This window comes from Pinus tabuliformis, chromosome 2_2, assembly GCF_031772625.1.
Source record: "Pinus tabuliformis cultivar Carrire ecotype Pingquan chromosome 2_2, CPIR1, whole genome shotgun sequence".
NCBI lineage: Eukaryota > Viridiplantae > Streptophyta > Pinopsida > Pinales > Pinaceae > Pinus > Pinus tabuliformis.
In genome coordinates this window covers 1,283,188,952-1,283,197,747 of record NC_142300.1, presented here as the reverse complement: position 1 = coordinate 1,283,197,747, position 8,796 = coordinate 1,283,188,952, and the positions used below count along the sequence as shown (strand labels likewise).

Sequence of the window (8,796 nt, the reverse complement as noted above, 5' to 3'; positions counted from 1 at the left end):
CGGAATAAACACTTAAAAGAATCGAAAAACTTTAATACCCAATAAATCATATCTCCGGCCATTGATGCTACTCACACTCCAATATCAGACTTTCCGCTACGCTTGAGGCAGTCCATTTCCCTTTCATTTTCTGGCGTTGGCTCGATCAACACCGGTAGTAATGAATTCACACAATTACAGTATTATAGAACAAACTAAAACCATACTTCATTCGCCATCACCTGCTATAAAACATTCGCAGTTCGAATCACATTTTTTCTAGAAAATATGCATGTGAACAGAAAGAAACTCATTAGCTGTTAACTCGAAGTTACAATGAATTCACACAGGATCCAAATCACAGAAATGTCCCTCCACGCACAGAGATAGGTTGTCCCAAGCGCGAACTTTAGAGTAACAGCCAAGCGGAAAGACAGAGACGAACAAATTTACAAATGTCGCCCTTAGATTTACAAAATTCAGCCAAAATCTCTCATTCGTGTGGCACTTCCAAGCTCTGCTCACTCTAATTTGATGGTGTAAGGCTGAAGGGAATTGAGTGGTGAGCTTGGGGACCAAACATAAGTATTTATAGCCAATCTTCCATCAAGCTTTTGTTGGCTATGTGTGAAGTGTTCCACAGAACATGGTAGAGCACTGCATAGGGAGTAATGGACCACTCCAGGAGCTCCCAACAAGAAACTAATGAATTGCAATCAGTTTTTAAATTATCTGCGGCCGAATGGTCAGTTGGTTTCTAAATTATTGGCGGCCATTATGGGAGCTAACAGCCGTTATGGGAGCAACATCATTCCCATTGTAATTGCTCTCACATTGGTAAACAATCTCGATTTGGGCACCACATTAATATTCACAGGGGTCTACAACATCATCACAGGCATGCTTTTCGGAGTTCCCATGCCGTTCCAACCCAGAAGTCCATTGCTGTGGTGGCAATCAGTGAAGGAAAACTTTTGACCATTCCACAAATAATGGTGGCAGGGATTTGCACACAGGAACTCTGTTGGTCCTGGGAGTCACAGGCCTTATGGGCCTTATTTATAGGATCATTCCTCTTCTAGTGATCTGAGGTGTGCAGCTATCACAGGGACTGTCCTTTGCATTCACTGCAGTGAAATACATAAGGAACAATCAGGACTTGGCGAAGAATAAGTCTGGGAATGCAAGGCCTTGGTTGGGCTTGGATGGAATTCTGTTGGCTCTAATCTGTCTGTGCTTCATAGTGATTTTCAATGGCTCTGGTGATGATTCAAGACAAAGGATTGAAGAGAATCCAAATGATTAAATCCCTTCAAGTGTTGCTGCGCCAAGAAAAGATACCCGACACAATAAAATCGCTCTGGAATTTGAGAATTCTGTATGCACTACTATCTGCTCTCATTGTTTTTGTTCTCGGCATTGTGTTTGCAATTTTGTGCAAGCCCAGTGTTCTCAAGACATCTAAAATTAGGCCCATCCAAGCCCCAACTGATCAGGATTTCAAGGCATAATTGGAAAATAGGCTTTGTCAGATCTGCAATAAACCAAATCCCTCTCTCCATTCTTAATTCCGTGATTGTTGTCTGCAAATTGTCATCTGACTTGTTTCCCAACAAGGAAGTGACTGCAACTTCTGTGTCTATGAGTGTGGGGATAATGAATTTAGAAGGGTGTTGGTTCGGGGCAATGCCTGTTTGCCATGGAGCAGGTGGCCTTGCTGGGCAATATAAGTTTGGGGCCAGGAGTGGGGCATCTGTAGCAATTCTTCAAACTGGAAAACTAGTTTTGGGGTTGATTCTAGGAAGCCAACTGGTGAAAATCCTAAGTCAGTGCCCAATTGGGTTGTTGGGTGTATTGCTGCTCTTTTCTGGTATCGAGCTGGCTATGACTTGTAGGGACATGAATTCTAAGCTGGACTCATTTGTCATGCTCATGTGTACTGTTGTTTCGCTCGCTAGATCCAGTGCTGCCCTGGGATTTGGTTTCGGTATTGTTCTGTATGTGATTCTCAAATTCAGAGACAAAGGCTTTTCCGATTGCATAAACATATTCAAAGCCTTGTTGAACAGAGGAAAACTCTCGGACGAAACCTAAAAAGAAAGTCCATGGATACAAGGGAACCTGCTTATGATTCATATCCATTGCCCATTTCTGTCACATATTCCAGCTTTCTATATATACTGCTAATGTTTACCTTTCCTCTGTTGTTTTATAGTCCAACCACAAGTCAAATGGTTGGGATAGTTTATGTAAATACATGGATCCATAAATTTAAGAATACGTGAGAGTGAAACCTAAGATTGATCAAGGGAGAAGTTTTATCTTCATGACATTAGGCCAATAATATTACTGAATGCATGTCTTGAAGGTGTATTAGTTGTGTTACGAAATTGTTGGGACAGAAAGGAAGGATTTAAGGATTTAGGCTCTTGTAATTGATATGTCAACATCAGAGTGCTTCATGGCATTACAGGCCCGAAATCAGTTGATGAGAAGAACCGCTTGTTCATACATATTTAGAGGACGCAGATCCATCAGTCTGGCAAGTTTGAACTCTTGTAATAATAATCCTTTTGCTTTGGATATTGTGTTTTCTCAATGGATTTTATAGAAATTTTTTTTAATAATTTATGTTATATATATCTAGTAGTTCTTTTCAACAATGTTGGTACGTTGAATATATTTTAATAGGGAGGAATAATTTTATGAGATCATCTAGCTACTGTAATTTATTATTTTGCTGGAATAATGAATTTTGTTTAGATCCATTGAAAATACTCTTGGAATTTGCATTGATAGGTCATAGCCAAAGGTAGGTAAGTTTTCTTGTGCCTTAATGTGTAGAGGTAGACTGGGAGAATTTTGTTTAGATCCATAGAAAATACTCTTGGAATTTGCATTGATAGGTCATAGAAGGTAGGTAAGTTTTCTTGTGCCTTAATGTGTAGAGGTAGACTTGGAGAAAGCTTTGTTTAAAACAATTAAATTAACTTCAGATAATTGCAACCATATTCAAAAATTAGACTATGAATAGCTTTTTTCCAAGTGCAAGAGCAACAAAAAAACTAATAAAAAAATAAAAAGATCTTCAAATCCTCTTGGATCTTCAACACCCTTGTATTTAGCAGTTCATTTTGGAAAATTCATTCTTATGGCTAATGTATTCAAGGTTTTATTCCAATCACATCCTTTGATCTCTATTTCCATGAGGGAAACATTATGGTCTTACAATCAATTCTAATTGGAAATCATTCGGAAATATTATGGTCTTACAATCAATTGTAATTGGAAATCATTCAAAAGGACAAGCTAATGTTTTCTCATCTTCAAGATGCCCCATCCAAATCTCTTATTAAAACCTATGCACCTCCAAAATCCAGCCCCAAATATTCCACTCAAAATCCTTCTAACTCAGCTACAATCCCCTTCTCTAAATCTCAATTAGTTGTTAGAAATATTGAGAGGGGAGGAGAGGGGTTAATTCATTGGGGTAGGGGGTGGGGTTTGGGTGTGAATCAGTGTTTCATGCCCAATCAAATTTTACTTAGTTTATGCTTTCATTTCAAATTTATCTAATCCATTATTTCATTAGCAGTGTAATGTGTTGAATATCTAGGCATATCCAGTTAACCATGAGAAACATTAAACATAAGAGCATATAAACCACAAGTATGCAACACATCAACACATAGGGACACCAGATTTTTAGGTGGAAATCCCATATGAGAAAAACCATCATTATTGTTGTTTTCTCTTCTTCTTTTATTAAGAAAATATTCTTACATTTCGCACTAGCACAGACTCTTACCAATGCGCGGGCTCCTACTTGCTGGAGGCTGCCACCTCCTCTTTTCTCCAGCTACGACTGGAAGGAAGATACTACTCTCTGATCAAGTTTACTAGCCACCACCAGAATGAAGTTGCCACTCCCTCATTGAAGGCTCTAACCCTCAGTCCCCTTTTGGACCTTGTTTCAAAATATTTCACACTGGATCCACCTGAGTCAATCACAAATCAAACCCTGCAGGTCACGTTTCATCCAATTTCCAAACTAGATCCAAAAAAAACAATATACTCAATCTGAATAACTGAATACCAAAACCTTTTTGTGATAAATAACTGATCAACCAACAAATCTTCCCAAACAGTCTACAATAAAGCTATTATCGATAAATCATAAAACCCAGATTTTATGCAATAAATGTCATCAAAGTCTAATTCACCGAATGCCAAATATCAAGCCATACACTCTGCTCAAACAAAACTCATCAATGTTGTCGAATACCATGTCAAATCCTTTTCTCAACAACACCAAGCCAAACTCTTCTCTCATACTCATATATCATCACCATACTCATCTAGGCAATCACCAACAAATCAACTCTCAACAATATTGAATATAAGACACAACAAGATCCCCCATAACTCTACAATTAACTCAATGCAACCATCATGATACTATTCTCAATCTTAATACATTTCAACAAGATTTGTGACAATATAAAACATCACTATCAAGCCTTTCGTTGAAAAGGCTCTTAGACACATCACAGTAGCACCATCATGAGCTCTTCAATTTGGCATGTGAACTCTACAATAGGCTCATATTCATTAACAGAAAACATCAACATAAATTCGTACCATCAGTACCCATATAGGTCTCTACCATACCATGGTCATGAACCATCAACAACAAATAACTACAAGAAACCCTCTTTGCAGCAAATACAATCTCTGAAACACAATCATTATGAAGATACACTTGCATATTACAAATCACTCATAACACTGCCATAAACTCAATGCAATCATTCACATACTATAAACAACCCCTACAGAACATTCATGTCAGTCATAGAATTCCGCTACAACACTCTTCTACCAATGGCTCTCTACATATATCTCAACACTCAACCTCTTTGTCAAAAATACGAGCATACATGACTCCCTTATAAGAAGCCTATTGAAATCCAATCTTAATCATACAAACATATATAAAATGTGACAACAGTAGATCAAACATAAAGGGTCAACATGTCATTGTCAAATCAAGCGACTCAATCAATCAACAAATCCAATGATAACTACAATAGTTTTAATCCTTCATATCTTAGTGCATTAGACTAATCTCAGAAGTATATGCAAGATATGGAAGCAATATGAGGCTAAGTTATACATAAATAATTAGATTTATGAGATCTGAAACACATGGGTCAATATTTGTTTAGACTTTGCAAATAAAAAATCAAGCACTGCCTCACACTATATCCTTAGTCTGCATTAGATCTACGCAATCACATAACCAACCATTTGATCTTTTCCAAATAGTAAATCAAGCTTTGCCTCTCTGTTCAAATCAATCATATCTTTGTGATCACATAGCCAAATCTACAGTGAAATAGTATGTTAAAACCTTCAGCAAGATCTTCGGATTGTATCTAACCCCTTCAAACAAATGACCTCCCATATTAAAGGACAAACAAGCAATGGATAATTTTAAGCTAGTTTCCTTCATATCTCTCATTGAGTAGTTAGATCTTCGACTCCTCCTTGCGACCTGGTGCAAACCTGTTCCATAACAGATCACGAAAAATAACTCATCAAATGCACACACTAGTTGATTGGTCTCCTTATCCTTTTATAGCCTCTTTGTCTTGCCAATAGCAAAGGAAAATCCAAGCGATTTGTTGATGGTAATCCTTGACAAGTTCAAATAGACATTACTCATCGTTCCACACAAGAATGCCTTAGGCAATTCCATGGTTTCATCAGAGGTTTTTTATTTTTCTACACTTACAGGCAATAACGCTCCCTCTCATTTCGGGAAGGGGGTTATAACGCTCCTCTTGAACATGAAACCTACTTTACTTTGGTCTATAACACTCCCTCTACATTGGAAACCTACGTTATTGTGTCTTCTAAGCCTAAACTCAGTTAAAATTTAGCCAAAGCTTCACTCAAACTTCTTCTAAATTCTAGCATGCCTTCTTCAACACCTATGGGTTCTATCAAGCCTTGACAATGTGAAAATTTCACTACATAAATCATATTCCAACAACTAGAATTATTTCTTCTAATTGTAATTAATTTAACAGTTTATTGCTACGACAACAATGAATTAATCACACTACAATCTTCACAAAATTAAATACTATGGAAGATAAATTGGAATCTGAGAAAATACTGGCACACACACAATAAATTTGACACAGTTATTTTTTAACAAATATTCCTGGAAAAACCCAACTTAGGAAAATTGGTGCAATAACTGAGGGTTTTTATTATTAAGCAGCAAAGAGAAATTCTTAGTACAATAAAAATCGCCAAAACTAGCGAATCTATCCAAGAGGAATATTGAAAAAAAATTATCTAAGGGAATTTACCCTCACTCCGAGCAATCTCAACACTCTATTGCCTCTAAAAAGCTAGTTGTCCAACCAGCTCTACGCAGACCCTGCGTCACCCTAGCGCAGTCCCTCAAATGCTCTACCTAAATCAACTTTCAATCTAGTCATCCTACATGTTGCTAATTGGGAAAACACTTATCTAGCTCTCTATACATATTTCCTAACATGTGGAACTGAAAACGCCTTCCTCTTTGGCTTGATCAAATTTCCTTCTTGAGACTCTGTATTTCCTTTGTGCAACCTCTTGGAGAAAATCTTTGCCTCCTCTTTCTGACTCGCCAGAACTGGAAAAATTCCTTTAGACTCATAATCCCTGCCCCTCTCTGGATCGAACTCTTCTGGAAACTGTTGCTACGCTCTGGAAAATTGAACTGTCCTAGAAATGGATCTCAAGTGTGCGTTGTCCATTTATCCATCGACCTCCTCTTATAATATCTAGTTGTGACTCCATCGACCAAGATTAAAACATAATCGATGGCTGAGATCATATCTGGATTAATCCATGCGAGTTTCTAGATAATTCACACCTTTCTCAATTAATATTGATTAATTAACCCATTTTCCTATGTTTAGACTTAGGAAATATTTAAAAATAGGCTAATAATCTAATTGAGACACTTCTAGGTGGAATTTCCATAAATGATTTATGGGTTATGGAGAACTCCTATGCTTTAGTCTCTCCAAAAAGTTTCAAGACTAGAACACCTCGGATGCTACAAAAACTAACACTCCTTCTTAGCGAGGATGATGTTCTAGTGTTGCACTACTGCTACAACACCTTGTTTCTGTATCACCCTTTGTATACGTTGTTGATGTTTGGTCATTGTGGTTGCCTTCCACTGCCCACCAACCACTTCATAACTCAGATCTTGCATGTGTTGTTGTTGACACTACTATACTGCTGCCAACTCTGCATCTGCATTGCAACTCCCTCTCAATTGTTGTTGTTGCAACTGCAACTACTACAACTAAGAAGCACCCTAAATACTAGATTGATTGTATCTTCGCACTGCATCTACCTCTTGAGCATCTAACTACTACTAGCATATGCATTTTCCACTAGAGAATATACATTGTTGTTGACTCTACTAATGAGCCTCCTTCTCTGTTGTCAACACTACACTGCACTCCTCAGCACATGATTGCAACTAGTATGCAACTATTACTCGAGAATCTGACTACATCACTGACACTAATCCATCTTGCTACTAAATATTATGGGTCCATGTAGCAAGGTAATGATCCATGAGGAGGACATTTCAATGCACCTTGCCCAACCTCTGCAACTCTAGGACTATAGCTTCGTATCGCCCCACCTCACTCCTAGAGATATAGCTGCTAACATGGAAAAATCTTACTCCAACCTGGAAGACAACTTGTCTATCTCTACCAACATTTTTGCCTGGTCCTGCTTGTCCTTCTTCCTAAGAGGACACTAGGTACTGTAGTTTCCAAACTCACCACACCTGAAACACTTGACCTTAGATAGGTCCTTCTTCTTCTTCTTCTCCCCTTATCCTTGACTGGGACCCTTTGATGCTAAGGCCACATTCTCCTCCTCCTTCTTATATTTTGAGCCCTTGTTGCCGCTTCTACTGATGGTGCTCTTTAATAGAGCTTGCTTCAACTCCTCTTTTTGTAGGTCTGACTACATCTTGTCCCATCTAGGCAATGTGTCTCGGCCCAATATACTTTGGACAAAGACTTGCCACTCCTCTAAGACACTGTTAAGTGCCAATAGTACAAGCTTTCTCGGTTGAGTTGCCTCCTCAATGGCTGCAAGATAATCATGAACCTCCTGAATCTTGGTGAGGAAGGAATTTATTCTTTCACCCTTCTTCATCATGTTGCTTCTTAGCTTCTCCTACAAAAACATCTTTCGCTAATCGGAAGTGTTCTGATATAGCTAGAAGAGAGCATCCCACATCTCCTTGGCAATGCCTTTGCTAGATATATGTGAAACTATGGTCTCGGAATCCATCCATGATCAACCTCTTCGCCTTCACTATCTCTCTCCTATATTCTTTCAACTGATCTGCATCTTGGGGAACTGCCACTAAATTATCTATATAGGTTTTCAGGTCGTGTTCATCCAGAAGGAAGGATATCCTAGCCTTTTAGATGACAAAGTTGGAGTCTCCCTCAAACCTATCATGATCTCTAAGCCTAGTTGTGGCCATCTCTGAATATAATAAAAAATATCGCTCTTCCTTTGCTTGGTTGTTGAATCTACTATTCGCACTCCCTTTTGGAGTGAGAAAAAATGCTTGTAGCAACTACCAAATGCAAGTGGAAAAAATAGATTTCTAGGCTAGAAACCCTTTGAGACAAATTCTCTCTCTCTTTGTGCCTTTCTCATCCACCCAACGTTGATTCTACTACTAAAAAACCCTTCTGTGTCCAAACAAGG

At 38.3% G+C, this 8,796-nt stretch overlaps 1 pseudogene; it reads left to right on the top strand.

Annotated features, from left to right (window-relative positions):
• LOC149198161 (molybdate transporter 1 pseudogene) overlaps positions 1–2,073 on the top strand; it is an 8,319-nt pseudogene extending 6,246 nt beyond the window's left edge.
• The last annotated feature ends 6,723 nt before the right edge of the window (positions 2,074–8,796 follow it).